Genomic DNA, 15,551 nt, shown 5'->3' on the forward strand with positions numbered 1-15,551 from the left:
ACCCTTTCCTTTCCTTTTCTTTTTAACTCCACCCCAATCACGTCTCCTCCAAGTACTAGTTCATCATCTAACTGTTTCATCTTTATTTTTCGGCTAAGATTTTATTTTCTTCCTTTGACAGTGTGTACTCAATTACATCACCACACTATAACCTCTACATTTTTAATATTTAATCTAAATTATAAATTAGATCAATTTCAACAAAAAAAAAAATCTTCTAGGTAGTTCGATCATCTTTTAGGTTTAGGGTGTATTTTTATGATCGAATAGGTTTTAGGGCCATTTTTGTCATTTTATAGGTTTCAGGGGTATTTTGGTCATTTTTGAAGTTTTTGGGGGTATTTTGGTCATTTTTTTAGGATTAGGAGTATTTTGGTAATTTTAAAGCATTAAGGCTATTTTGGTCAGTTTTTAGGTTTCAAAGCTATTTCGGTTATTTTTTGAGAATGTGGGTGCTATTTTGGTAATTTTTTGTTTTGGGGGTATTTTGGCCAAATTTTAGGTTTCGAGGGGTAATTTTTTAGGTTTTGTGTGTATTTTGGTCATTTTTTAGGATTAGAGTATTTCGGTCATTTATGAGGTTTAGGGGATATTTTGGTAATTTTTAGTGATTTTTGAGCATATTTGGTGATTTTGGGGGTATTTTAGTAATTTTTTAGGTTATTTTATGGGTATTTTGCTCATTTTAGAGATTTAGAGATATTTTAGTCATTTTAGTGGGTTTTTAGCATAATTGGTGATTTTAGAGATTGTAGGAATATTTTGGTCATTTTAAAGGTTTCATGGGTATTTTGCATATTTTAGAGATTTTGAGGATATATTGGTCATTTTGGTGGATTTTGAGCATATTTGTTGATTTTATAAAAATTAGCTTTGGTTAGGGTATGGATATCTATGGATAAACAAACCGGGTATATATGGGTATACCCTACCCATGGCAATCCTTAATTATTTGTAAACAATAGGTGACAAACACTTATTTTGTCACCAAAAACACCTCCATCTTAATATTAGATGATGAATTTGGAATTTCATCACCTCTGGTTAGTCTTTGGTTAAACAATAGGTGACAAAAATTTATTTCGTCACCAAAAACACCTACATCCTAATATTGGGTGACGAATTTAAAATTTCGTCACCTCTGGTAAGTTTTTGGTGACACAAATATTTCGTCACCCTAGGTTTGCCTTTTTTTCATGACCTATAGTGACAAAATAAATATTTCGTCACCAATTTGTACATCTTTGGTGACGAAATATTGATTTCGTCACCAATTGGTACATCTTTGGTGACGAAATATTGATTTCGTCACCAATTTTAATATTTTTATAACATTTGGTGACGAATTCTTCTTTTCCTCACTCAATGTTATCATTTGGTGACGAAATTATTTATCCTCACTAGATTTCGTCACCATAGCCCACTTTTGTTATAGTGTTCATACAATTTCTTAAACTAATGACGTGTTTGATTGTGCTAGAAAATGCATTTTAATTTTAATTTTGAGTTTTTTTTTTGTGGGGAAATTGGAAAATAGTTGTACAACTGGGGTGTCAAAAGTCTAGGAGAGTATAATAGTTACTAATGAGAATAAGCTTGACCTTGTTCATCTTTCAATTGTTGTAACTTGTGAAACTCACTCTTTTCAGATGTGTCAAGATGTCGAACCTGCAAGAATGTAAAACAGGCTAAGAGTAAAACCAAATGAGTAAAACCAACTCACTGAAGTGAGATATCATCAAATATATAGTCACAGCCAATCATTCAAAATAGAGAACCAAAAAAATAGAAAAGAGAAAAACTAGGAAACTTGAATTTATAAAACTTGAGTTATGAATTTATAAAATTTAATATAATTATTGCTATATAGAAAATAGGACTTTTTTTAAAAAAAATGGGAAGGGGGGCAAGAGAAAACATGCATATAAAATTTTAATTTTTTTTTCCAAGCCCAACTCTGATGCCATCCCAGTTTACTGGTTGCATATCCAGTGGCCTTTATAACAGCATTTTTTTGCACCAAATCTCATTCAGTTTTTCCACTTATTCCATAAGCGAAAACCAAGAAGCATCAAAATGTGAGAGAGAGAGAGAGAGAGAGAGAGAGAGAGAGAAGAATCAGAAGGTGAAAGAAAGAGATTGAGCTCTGAAACTGAGAGAGAAAGAGAAAGAAATTGAGGGATTTGTTTACTTAAAATAATGGGCGTTTTGTTACTTAAATTGATGGCAAAGTAGTACACGCCAAATATTTATAGTTGTATCTCTGTGTGTTGAGGAATAGTTGGAAATAAAGGCGGTGCAACAAAAAAGGTATTAATACATGAAATGATGTTCTTTAATCAAAAGGCTTCCTACAATAACCTATTCATCAAAAAAAAAAAAAAAAAAAACCCTATAGTACTTTTCCTGCATACCCATAAGAATCAAACCTACCATGTTGATCCTAAACCATGATTTATAAAAAAAAGAAAGATAGAGAAAAAGAAACTCACCTCTCTGCCGAAGTGATGATGTGAAGAGGAGATAACAGCAGCAGGAGAAGACGAAGTGGATGATTTTTTGGTATTGTTTTTCTCAATAACACTAACAAATGGATAATTTATCTAGTTCATGGACCTGAACAAAAACAATAAATTTCAATCACTTTGAACTTTGAAGATCTTTACTCAAAACTAACACAAATAATAATAAATTTAATCCAAAATTAAACATAACAAAAAACTGTGCTTAGATTCTCCAAGTGAAACCATTAACAACTTACAGAAATAATGGCATATCTGTTTAAAAAAAGGAAGCATATTGTCCTAGTCATGGGAATATAATGGCACTACAACTAACTTTTGTTAAATAAGAGCATAAGCCACAACGACACTTATACTACATAATCTAATAGTCACATTGACAACCACTAGAGAAAAAGTAAATAATTCAACAAGAAAAGCAAAAAACAAATGAAGTTCGCAGCCATTAGGGCTGTAAAGGACAAACATTGAGCTACACATTTTCAAAGATATAAATTGTAAACCCCCAAAAAAGGCCAAAACAAGAATGAAGAAAAAAGAGGTACAATCACCAACACAAAATAATAATAGCCCTTTGAATACAAATTACAAGGATTTAAGCATTTTGATACAATAGACAAAAAATGCAGGCAATATAAAAACTAAATTTTAATTAAAACTCATAAAATTCCAAACTTACAACTAACAGGTGAAAGTTGGTATTTTTAAACATACTTGCAAAGATCCCTGTGCCATGTTGGAACATTCTTGTATGTCAGCCAAGCAGTAACATCAAACATGATAATTGCACATTGCCCAAGGATACTGCATGATGAACAAGCTTTTTAATACAATAACCACAACAGACACATTACACTTACAAGATTCCAGACTTTGGTGATATTATCGAACAGCCAAAAAAAATTTAAATAAAAAAAATTAAACAATATTTTTATTCAAACACAAAAACCTTTTAACACTTGCTGTTCAAGAAGTCAAGAAGTCAAGAATAATGGTTAAGGAGGAAGACAAAAACCTTTTTATTCATCCTCTTGGCCTCTTTTGTTCGGTCTCTGTTTCTTTGTTTTCATTTTGGTTTTGTTTTGCTTTTATACTCTCCTGAATGGACCTGTAATTAACATGTCATGAATTTTGATATATTAGTTGGTGTGTCTCTGCATATATTAACAAGTATGAAGTATTCAATTGTGATTGAGAGAAGGGAAAAATATTAATTGAATACAAACCAACCTATAGCAATATCTTCAACCTTTCCAATGGAGCAACAGCTGTGCGTGACCTGCATTGACATGAAACTTTTCAGTCAATATAAAATGAAAATGGCAGTACCATTAAACACAAATGAGAAAGAAATTCACAGCATGGTCTTGCAGGCATCAATCAGCTATGCTAATAGGAAAAATCTGAAATATTTCCACTATAAGTTCAAAGTTAGTGATATTTTTTATATAAATAGAGAGAAAATTTACACACACACACACAATGGGCGTTGAACCAACTACCTCACCCTCTACCTAACACTTGCATGGGGGAGGAGGGGTTAGTTGAGCTAGAGCTCATTGGCCAAAATTAGTGATACCAGAGTTATGGAGGAAACAGAGTTTTTCTGGCCGCCATCTGTTATGGAAATTTAAGGTCCTTGGTAGAGTTAAACTATGGACAAAGTTTTTTGCCTAAAAGAATCATATTCTAAAAACATCAAACCTGTAGATCACATTATTCAAATTCCAATGCCCAATACATTTTCTAAAACATCATGTGAACAATCTCCATTAGAAATACCAGAAAATATCACAAACACATATAAATTTCAAGTCTTGAAGCAATGAGTCCATTACTTATAGTTGTTTATATAAATTACAGAATACAATATCCAAATAAAATTACTTTTTTTTTTTTCATTTCTTTCTTATTCCATCATTCTCAATCAATAACCAATCAAAATCTTATATATCCACTTTAGGAGAATAAATAAATATATATATTCAATGTTAAATTTTCTTTTTCTCAGCAACCAAACAACAATTTTTCGTTTCCGCTTCAGTTAAAAGTAAAAAAAAATTCATATAATCAAAGAAGAAGAAGAAGAAGATGGAACTGACAATCCTCAAAGCTAAGCATCTACCTGAACTGCTCCACAATCTAACAGCACCTGAATTTCCAAACACCAACATGTAACTATTATAAAGTGTGGCCACTCCTCTCATATATAATCTATAATCAATACATATAAAATCAAAGACATTTGACTTTTAGTTGATCTCAAAAAAATCTACCACATAAGCATTTGAATCTTCACAATTTTTACACGTAATTGTTCTGATATATATTTATAACAGGTTTTATATCAATTTTTTTTTCCTTAAATGATATAAGAGGCAATTCCATATGCAAACATAATCAGAATAATTATCAAATTTCATAATCAAACCACAAAAATAAAAAATAGAGAAAATCATTTTTCATTAAAACTTCACGAGCATTACACAGTTTAATGCCTGGTAAGAAATCTAGAACAGAAACTTCATATATATAGAGAATTTTCTAGGGAAACAAAAAGAAAGTGGTTAAGTGACCTTGCGAATGAAGAGGTGAGGGGACTGAATCTCAGAGGTGAAAACAAAATCAGGAGCATCAGTCACCACGTGCACATCATGCCCCGCCAGAATCAACTGCCGAGACACCTACACTTATATCACCATCGCATCCCATTCAAATTTCATCAATGTATTCTTCATATATATATATACAAGAAAATTTCGCAACATTTCAATAATAAAAACAAAACAGTGTGATCAAGCATCAAATCGATTTAATAAATCCATGGGCATATATAAACCAGCGACGAGAGACTTGCAAATACTGAGAACAGCTTGGCTGCGAGCCTTCACGACGCCTTCTCTCGCAAGCTTTTCCTCCTCCGCTAAGTTCACTATGGTCGACACCACCGATTCGCTCGAAGTGGCGAACCGTCAGATCGAGACACGCCCTCTCTTGCTTGTCCCTCTCTCTCTCTCACCGATTTCCCATGGGTGCGAGTCACAATGCTTCGGCGGTCACTGTGGGTCACTTGGTCATGGTGGGTCTTGGTCATGGGTCACAGTTTGGTGGTGGATCGGATTTGGTGGTGGGTGAAATTTTGTGATGGCTGGATTTGGTGGTGGTTGTTTTGTGATTTGGGGATTTGGTGGCTGGGTTTTTGTTTTTTAATTGGTGATTTGTGATGGTTGGGTTTTGTGATTTGGTCCTTGTTTTGTAGTGGTGGGTTGATTTTGGGTTGGGGTTTACAGTGGTGGAAGGTAGGAGTGAAGAGATTTCTTCAGAGAGAGAGAGTGTGTGTGTGGGGGGGGGGGGTAAAAACCATAAGGCGCTAAATGAAAAGGGAAAAGAAAAACTCGAGGGAAAATTTAGGGCTAGGCTGGGCAATTTAAGGCCTATTGCGGTGGGTCATTGGCCCGCCGCTATATCTAAGTTGAAGGCTGCTATAGGTCCCCTATTGCGGCGGGTCATTGGCCCGCCGCAATATACTAGAACTATTGCGGCGGGCCATTGGCCTGCCGCAATAGTTCTGGTATATTGCGGCGGGCCAAAAACACGCCGCAATAGGCGACTTATAGCGGCGTTTTTAGTACCCGCCGCAATAGGCCAGTTTTCTTGTAGTGAGTTTTAACTCAAATTTCCACTGGGTGCTCAAATTTCCATTCAAAAGAACAAATATATTATTTTGTTGTAGCATGAAAATATATTAAATAAATGGATCATGAATGGCTGTTTTATTATCTAATTTACTTACATCAAGCAATAATTTTAGAAATATACTTTTGGGTTTTATTATTATTTTAGCTAGCTAAAAATAATATTTATGAATTGTGAGAAATTACTATCAATGTGGTTGATTTTCACTTCTTTATATATTTTTCCCCTATAAGAGAGCGTCTTTTAGGTTTTTGGGCTATATAATTAACGAGAAGTAGTCCTCTCTTTTTCCTTAAACCTTGTCCTATGATATTCGTGGGATTCATTGTGATTTTTGTTTTAAACAAGCACTATTACTAAAGTCAATACACTCACAATGTTGTTGAATTTCTATCAGTAAATATTTCAATGAAAAAAAAAATACCTTAGAGAATTTATATAAGAAAATAGTTAAGTAAATTGTATTTCTGAGTTTAATGGATAAAGTATTACCTGAAATATTAGAACATCGGTAACAATTGGTTGTCCTTTATATATAGAAGTATTGGTGTAAAAAGAACCAAAGTGTAAAAATAACCAAGGTGAAAACGAGGATGCATTTGTACAAACCCTAGCATATAGAATTGAAACAACCGGTCTTCTGAAAATTATCTGCCTGTAAACATAGAAGTGAAAGTAGAGATATATTCATGAAAGTTTTTTTTTTTTTTTTGATACAATTCATGAAAGTATTTATATATATTTTTTTGAAAGGCATGAAAGTATTTATAATAGGTATAGGTAAGGGGAAACATAATTTGGTTCTTACTGTCCAATATGCAGTTATTCGCGTACGAGTATCATTGTTTGTATATTCCTGGGTGCACCTAAATAATCATTAAACATTATGAGATTTTCTTTTAAATTAAAAGAAAAAGTAAATAATACTCAATAGGGAGCTTCTAAAAATGTGATGACATACATGTATGTAAATATTTCGTTTTGCACTAGATTATTTATACGTAAATATTTTTTTTAGACACATTATCTTTAAAAGTTTTTTTAAAAAAAGACTAAATTGTATTTAGCTAGGAAAATTATTGAATATTCCGAAGTACTGTAAATGCGTACTCCCTCTCTCACATGAATTGTGGATCTCACTATGAATTTAATTAGTAGGACCCACCATCATGTGAGAGAAGAGTATATATTTATAGTATTCTAGGAGCATTCAATATTTACCACTAGTTCTATGCTGTGCAAAATGGTAATATGCTGTGCAAAAAAACCTACTCCATTCTCTCATAAATGTTTATTCTTCATTAAATTAATATTAGAGAAGTATATTGCTGCAAATGAAAGGAAAGTTAAAATATTATGACATCAATCCACATACATCAAACTGAATGTTGAAAAAATACAAAAATATAATTTGTCACTTACTCCCCAACCAGCTTGTATGCTGTTAAGTTGTCCATTGAGTCCATTTTGAACCCAAATTTGAGCCCGACTGAATTGTTCCTCTTCCACTATTGGATTTGCCGAAGAGATGAGTGCTAAAGCTCCATGAAAAATTGCTCCTTTCAAATTTGTGGTTAGTGTAGCAAACTAGTAGCAACAATAACTATTCAATTTTCGACTTTGTTTAACATAATTGTATCATCAAAATCTACCATATAAATACTATGAATTACAAAATAGATATTTTGTCCAAATATGCAATTCACAATGTTTTTTATATGCCGATACCATCATATATCAGAAAATTGATATGTTCTCATAAAACGTGAGTTCATGCCTCATGAAGTTGATATGTTCCTACTAAACATTACATAAATGTACCCAGGATATAATAATATGCAAGGACAATATTATAATACCCACATTAATTGCGTACCATCTTTTGGTTGATCATGAAGAAAAGTCAAAGCCAAGTGGATCGAATCCAGAGGGTCACTGTAGTTTCTGGAGAAGTTGGATTTCGAGCAAAGTGAAGCGTTTTTTGTGGAAGGCATGTAATGAGGCATTTCCCACCAAAAAAGAACTTACGAAAGATAGAGAAATATTTTGCAATCTAATTTGTGTACTGATGCCTTGAAGAGGTGCCTACTCGATGTCGTTGGTTCCCTCCTATAGGGACTTTTTCTAAAGCAAATTTCGATGTAGCGATTTTCGGAGAATTGCAGACTGCAAGTATTGGTGTTGTCATCAAAGATTTTGCAGGTCAGGTCATTAGCGCTTCGACACAGAAAATCTCACCACCAAGTTCAGTGGAAGAAGTATAGGTGCTAGCTAGCTTGCAGAAGAGCAGTGATGTTTGCCTAACGAAGTCATTTTTGAAGCCGATGCACAAATTGTTATTAACCTGTTGCAGAATGAGGATGAGTGTTTTGCTGAATTTGGTCAGGTTATTAAAAGATTGTAAATTAACTCTTGATCTCTAGCATTAGAGGAGCCAATTTTAATCATGTAAAACACGACTGCAATGCGGTTGCTCATGCACTTGCCAATATGGCAAGGTTTATAGAGTTACAAATTTGGTTAGAAGAGGTTTATGGTGTGTTTAAATATCGCTTATTTTGCTGAAACTGAAAAATTATTAAGTACTGTAAATAACGGTAAAAGTTAGTTAAAATAGTACAATGAGGCTTATGAATAATAGTAAAAATAAGTTGAATAGTGAAATAATTTTAATTTTTAATCCTAAACCAAACACATACTTAGAATGATGTAGCTCCCATTATGATTTGTGATATTTCATTATTTCCTAGTATTTCATTAACATCATTGAAAGAGTAGGAAATCTCAAATGTCTAGCTATATATATATATATATATATATTTTTTTTTTTTTCCTCTTAAAAAAAGATTTGTAACTTCCAGCAAAGTCAAATGTCTAGCTACTCAAAGGTTTCTAATATCCTTTATAACTTTAGCTAATGACACTACAAAAAAAGAGTCTACTAGCGAGGACCATATGCCCTTGCAAAAATTCAAATATCGTCGCAAAAGGTTTTTAGCAAGGGCATATGGCCCTCGAAAGCCGTCGTATTTGCTCTTGTTGCTAAAAGAGATTTTGCGACCATACCTTTGCAAATAAATAATTTACGAGGGCAATCCACCGTCGTTACTGAACAAATTCGCCCTCACAAATATATTACCAAATGACGAGAAAAGTCGACGACTTATTTTTAGCGAGGGGAAACAGTCGTCGTTAACAACTATTTGTGAGGACCTTTATACCCTCACAATTAGTTATTTGCAAATTCCAAATTTACGACATACTTTTTAGTGACAAATAATGGCATCGTTGAAATTTATTTGTGAGGGCTTTTAACCCCTCGCAACTTATTTTTAGCGAGGGGAAGTAATCATCGTTAACAACTATTTGCGAGGACCTTCATACCCTCGCAATTAATTATTTGCAAATTTTAAATTAACGACGAGACAAATAATGGCGTCGCTAAAATTTATTTGTGAAGGATTTTAACTCCTCGCAATTAGTTAGGAATAATAGCGACGACATTAGGCAATTACTTAAAACGTTTTTACAATGGGTTAAGGGGCATCACTATTCTATAAATTGCGAGGGACTTTGTCATTACTATAAAATTATTTATGATCAAATTTTTATGTCATCAGTGATAATATTTATATGATTTTTGAAATATTTTATTATTTTTTATAATTCATTTTATATCATTTTTGTTTAACTATCATATTACAATAGTACAATAATTACTAAAAATTGATCAATTGCAAGATAAAAATTCATATAAGTTCAAACTTTAAAATATAGAATATACAAAGAAATCCTGAAATTAAACCTTGTTTTAAACTTAAACAACTAGAATTATGACAAGATCTATACTAGTCTTCCTCTGAGTTGTCCTCCAAGCTTTTTTCAACCTCCCTCGTGTTATTGATTGAGTTGTCCTCTTCATCTCTACTAGTACCATCCTTAAAAACAAAGCAAAACATTAAACATAATTCATACACTAGAATATTAGCTTTTATAAAAATAATAACAAATAATGGTTAAAGAGAGTGCAAGAGAGACAAAGAGAATTCATGACATGTATTTCGTTTATACTCACCCCCTAATCTCCATCCATCCATTTATCCACCATCTTTTTCCAAAAGAGTGTAGGAATGAAGGAAGGACCATTCTTATAACGATTGTCTTTTTCTGTGTACTTCTTAAAAATAGGATTTTTAATGTGAAACATCCAATCAGAATAACAGCGTTTCACCAATTCTACAAATTCTTTCTTCACTTCCTCATCTGGTTGATTATGCTTAAAATGTTGAGCTTTGTAGCCAGCATATAGAGTTTCGAGATAAGATCTTGGGTATTCACTAAAAGTTGTCCAAGCTCCATTCAGTTTTTGGTAAAAAAGAATAGTAATCTCTTGAGTTTCTTTTGGTGTGATGATTCTGCCTTTACTTTTATCTTCCCTTGCTATGTTTGCCTTTTTTTTTTTTTTTTTTTTATAAAGCCCTTGCCACGTCTACTTACTATTAGTTAGTATTAATATGATGAAAGTATATAATATAAATATGTATTTCCAATATGATTGTGTTAAAGACATGACCCACTAGTAAAAGATGATACTCTAGTATAAGATGATTCTAGACCTTATTCTCAATCCAACAATACTTATTGCTACAATCAACACACAAATAATTGATTTTCATATATTTATTTATTGAATGTTTAAATGCATACTCAAGAAAATTTTCCTCATTAATATATCTAGTAGAATGATGCATCCAAAATTTATCAACTGACATTTTATCTATTCCCTATAAAGCATCATATTATATAACAAACAAAAATAATAGTTGCTAACACATGTATAATTATGCACTCTTAAAAATAACTAGCACAGTTAACATTGGGTCTTGTAAAATAGAAATATTAAGGATTTGCATATCTGGCCACAAAATAGAAATATCAACACAACTTAAAGCAAATCTCAAGCCAAACAATTGAGATTGGACAAATATGTTGTCAACATCGTCTTCCTAATTAACTTTTTCAAGTAATCTATAGATTTTCAGCTCACTACAAGTCTTACACATTTAAAACTCACATCAAAGAACTCTACAAAATTTCCGCATTTAACATTCCTTAGTGTTTAGAAAATTACCACAATATACATTTTTATTAAAACACACTAATAGTAACAGGCAAGCAATGTATACAATCAGCTAAAAAAGAAAAAAAAATAGAATACAGACAAAATTTAACATTGTTAAACGCAATGCACAGCACAAGGGTGATGTGATGTGTAAGTCACAACTATTTTTTTTTTAAATTACTTTCACTTTATTAAAGAGAGAACTTTGCCCCTCTCTCTCATATTTGCGGTAAGTGTAGACTGTAGAGAGTTCTCTCATCCCTCTGCCTCTTTTTTCTATTTCTCTTTCACAACTCAAATTATCAACCAACAAAATTTAGCAATTTTTTTGCACTAGAGATTCAGACATGAGAGAGAGATAAGATATTCATATTCCTATAATAAGAAAAAAGAAGAAGAGAAATTAGATATTATACCAAATTTGGGGGCAGTGGACTGATGGTAGTGTGGTGTTGATCTATTTCTTGCTTCTGCTATTGCTCTGTTGTGTTGTGCCTGTGCTTGTTGTGCTGCTGCTGCCCAACCCTTCCCACTCCCAGGTCTCACTTAGAAAGTTAGGGTTTTGTTGTGTGGTTTTATTTACTTTCTAACAAGAAAGCTTCATTGAAAATTTAACAATTTTGGTGCGCTTTGTGGACAGTAAAGAGAGATGACACGTATGGACAGCAGCCTCAGCACAAAGTCTCAAACCTTTTTTTTTTGGATTGTGGACCATTATACCAAATACTGACCCTTGTCATCATTTTTACATAGTTATTTATTTCTTATTTTTTTTTATAAAAAAAAATTTTCATTTCTTTGCCATATCTAATTAATTGTTGATTCCATTCTTTGCTCTGACTTAGACCTAGGCTTTCCTCTAGTTCTCTTTTGGCTAAATTGGCTTTTTGTGTAAGTGTATATATGTAAATATGTAATGGTGTATTTGTGTTGACTGTTGATTGGCTATTGTCTCTTGAGTGAGGGGATGGGGGTGGGTCGTGGCATTGGGTTGAGGTAGTGTTTGTTATCGTTTACAACACATAACTTTTTCTTATGCTTCTTCTTTTTGGGAAGTCCTCATACCATTTATTGTATAATTGCAGTCTTTTTAGATTATAAATAGCTTGGTTTTACCTGTAAAAAATCAAAATTGAAGACTGTATTGAACAGAGGAAAGGAATTAAGAACAAGAAGTGCAGCTCTGCACTTCTGTAATTTGGTTTGAATGAATTTGCTTATTCATCAAAAGAAAGGAGAACAAGGATTTAAGAAAACAGGGGAAAAAGATGCCTATTGAGTAGAACTAAAATAAAGTTGTATTTGTGACTAAACCTCGAAGTAAACTATCGCTTATTTTCCTAAGAAAAGATGGAAGAAAGAAAACAACAATTGCTTGTTTTGTTCACTTGTTTGCAGCCCTTGTGCATGTGCTAGGGTACTTCGAATGTTTTTCTATGCTAGTCAATTGGGCCTAGTTTATGTGAGGCTAGACACATCCAGGGAATTTTGGGTGCACGTGAGGTTACAACTTTTTAGTTATTTTAGTTTGAACTAGTAAGAAAACTTGCATTATTAAGTTGATTGCACCTGTTTTAGAAAGTTAATAAAATCCAATTTACTAATATATGAATATTCTATTCGAAATGGCAGATGTTTATCATAATTTCACAATTTCATATGCTTATACAATTTATTTTGATAAAAATAATTCTTTGGACGTCATAAGATGTGATAACACAATAATTATCATTGCCTCCTACCTTTAACAAGGTTATTACCCAAGATTAGATGTGCCAATGTCATCTAACAGCAGTGTGTTAAGACCCTAATTGAGTGTATATAGTAAGAGAAGTTGAGAGTGTTGTACTGTAAGTCCCATAGTTAGTTGGTTAGTAGTCAGTTAGAATAACTAACTGAAAGTGGCAGCAGTGTATTACAAGAACCTATAAGAGGGAAATATGTGGATGTAATGGATCATAACTGAAATAATAATTCTTGTTCTTAGTACCTTTCCTTTGTTCCTTTGTCTACTAAATTCAATATTGATGAATAGTCTATTGAGCCAATCCCTACTAACAAGATACATAATCTTATAACTCTATTAGCCCTTTTTTTTTACCTGACCTTCTTAAAGGGTCTTTTAAATTCAAGCCTCTTTTTTTAAAAAAAAGAATGCTTCCATAGTAGTTCTAATTCAAATATTTTGTTCTCATTTCTCTTCTGATTATGGTCTTGACTTACAATAGATCAGCTGCCTGTGGAGTCTTCCTCTTTCGAGACTGTTATTTGTATCTGTAGATCAGTTGAATTTCCCATTGACCGATTGTTTGAGGAAATCTTAAGAGTATTGAAGCCTGGTGGGACAATCCTAGTTCATAAGAATCCTTAGTCTACTGTTGGAGAAACAGATAAGGTAATTAGTTTGAAGTTTTGTGATTATATGAAATTAGTTTGAAGTGATAGATTTTAATAGGATTTTCTTACAGATAACCCTGCTCTTGAGCGCAAGTGACTGTTGGCGGGTTTTTTAGAAGTGGGAGTTCTCAAATCAACGGTTTCATCTGAAGTTCAAGTCTTTTGGGGTAAGTTTTTGTCTCTAAGCCTGTTTAAAGTGGTATTATTTTCTTCTCTACCCCCTCAATGCAACCCTTTCTAAAAATTGGAGATTTTAAGCTGTATATATCATATGGTAAGGAATTTGGCTTTGTTTCGAAAACTGATTATAATTGCATAGCTCCAAAGGCCAAGTACTTAATTATTCTTTGAGCCGTAAAGGTGAACCTAGTATATGCAAATCTTATGGTGCTTTGATGCTTGAACTTCAAATGTCTTTCAAAGTAATAAATAGATAGTGAAATCAAAGCCTAATGAAGTTCTTCTATAATTGTTGTGATCTAAATTTATTTGGTTATATTTTGTCATTTTTCCATATGAACCAGCAGTCCATAGGAGTTGTAAGCTGTCAGCCTTTAGCAATAAAAATGACAAATGCTACCTAAAAATCCGCCAAGCAAAATGTTTACCTTTTTCCTCTATGAGATTGGCAGTCCTGCACATTTCATCTCTATAAAGTTTACCTTTCCCCTTTGATTTTGTATTTTGTTTTTGAAAGAAGTAGATTGAGAAGTGGGTACACATTACTCCATATTACTATAAGTTGGCAGTGAAAAAATGTCCAGGTTGAGTTTGTGAGGAGAGAAAATTTTGTTAGTGAATAGTTTTATGTTCTAATTCTTTGGAAGGGGGGGTGGGGGATTGCATAGGTCATTAATTTGTTTTGCAGTTGCAATGCCAAAAGCATGTAAATACCTAATGAATTCTATATGTTTGACAGTGCAGAATGGATTTGCAGTAATTCAAGAAGGATTGCTGTGGGATTGGATTTGGACCTCGAGGCTCTAAATTGGTGCTTGGAGAAGACCAAGAGTAGAGTTGGGGCTAATGGGTATTCTAGAATATCCCTCTTTCATGGCAATGACTTGCAACCTCTTGAGGCCAAGCTGTCAACTTTGAGTCTCAAGAACTAATAAGTAAAATTACACTGCAAGAGGGCAAAGATGGTTCTGAGACTTGTGCATTGGAACCTACTGTGCATGTGGGATCTATTGCTGATGATAAGTACATGAAGAGTTTGCCACTGCCTCCTAGAGACATTGTTTGTGCATTTAACTATAGTTGTTGTTGTCTATAAACGTGCAGAGCTGGTTTTGTATTTTAAGCATGTCCTTGATGCCTTGTCAAAGAAAGGTGGTATATTTGTGATGGATTTATATGGTGGGACATCATGAAAGCGCAAGCTAAGATTTCAGACAAGCTTATATGACAGCAATCATCATTAAGCTAGAGACTTTTAATACATGAGAAAGTGAAATCTAAATCTCTCCTTATAGCTTAATGCTATTAAAGTTGCTAAGACATGGAAGGAACTAATTTATTATTTTGTGTTCATTCCTATCCAAAGCACAACATAAATAAATAAATAAATTGTAGGACAAATCTGATGTTGGACATCTATCTAATAAGCATTTTCCACAAAATGGGAAGGAAACATAAGTTGATTGTTTGTAATTGCTAAAAATTTCTTCATGCTTCCGTGTTAGGACTATTTAATGTAATTCTTCTTTGTTTCTAATAAAGCATTTCTATCCTTTTTAGCTCAAAAAAAAAAGAAAAAAAAAAGGACTTATTTGATAATGTTTATATTGTGATTGGCTTATATTTCAATTGGA

General features: G+C 32.8%; 1 long non-coding RNA gene across 1 annotated transcript; it reads left to right on the forward strand.

The window, feature by feature from the left end:
• Nucleotides 1-13,572: 13,572 nt before the first annotated feature.
• Nucleotides 13,573-15,199, forward strand: LOC142614236 (uncharacterized). The gene is made up of 2 exons (XR_012840384.1): nt 13,573-13,904; nt 14,662-15,199. It is a non-coding gene; the product is annotated as an uncharacterized LOC142614236 (long non-coding RNA).
• Nucleotides 15,200-15,551: the final 352 nt, after the last annotated feature.

This window comes from Castanea sativa, chromosome 10 (assembly GCF_040712315.1).
Source record: "Castanea sativa cultivar Marrone di Chiusa Pesio chromosome 10, ASM4071231v1".
In the NCBI taxonomy this organism is placed as follows: domain Eukaryota; kingdom Viridiplantae; phylum Streptophyta; class Magnoliopsida; order Fagales; family Fagaceae; genus Castanea; species Castanea sativa.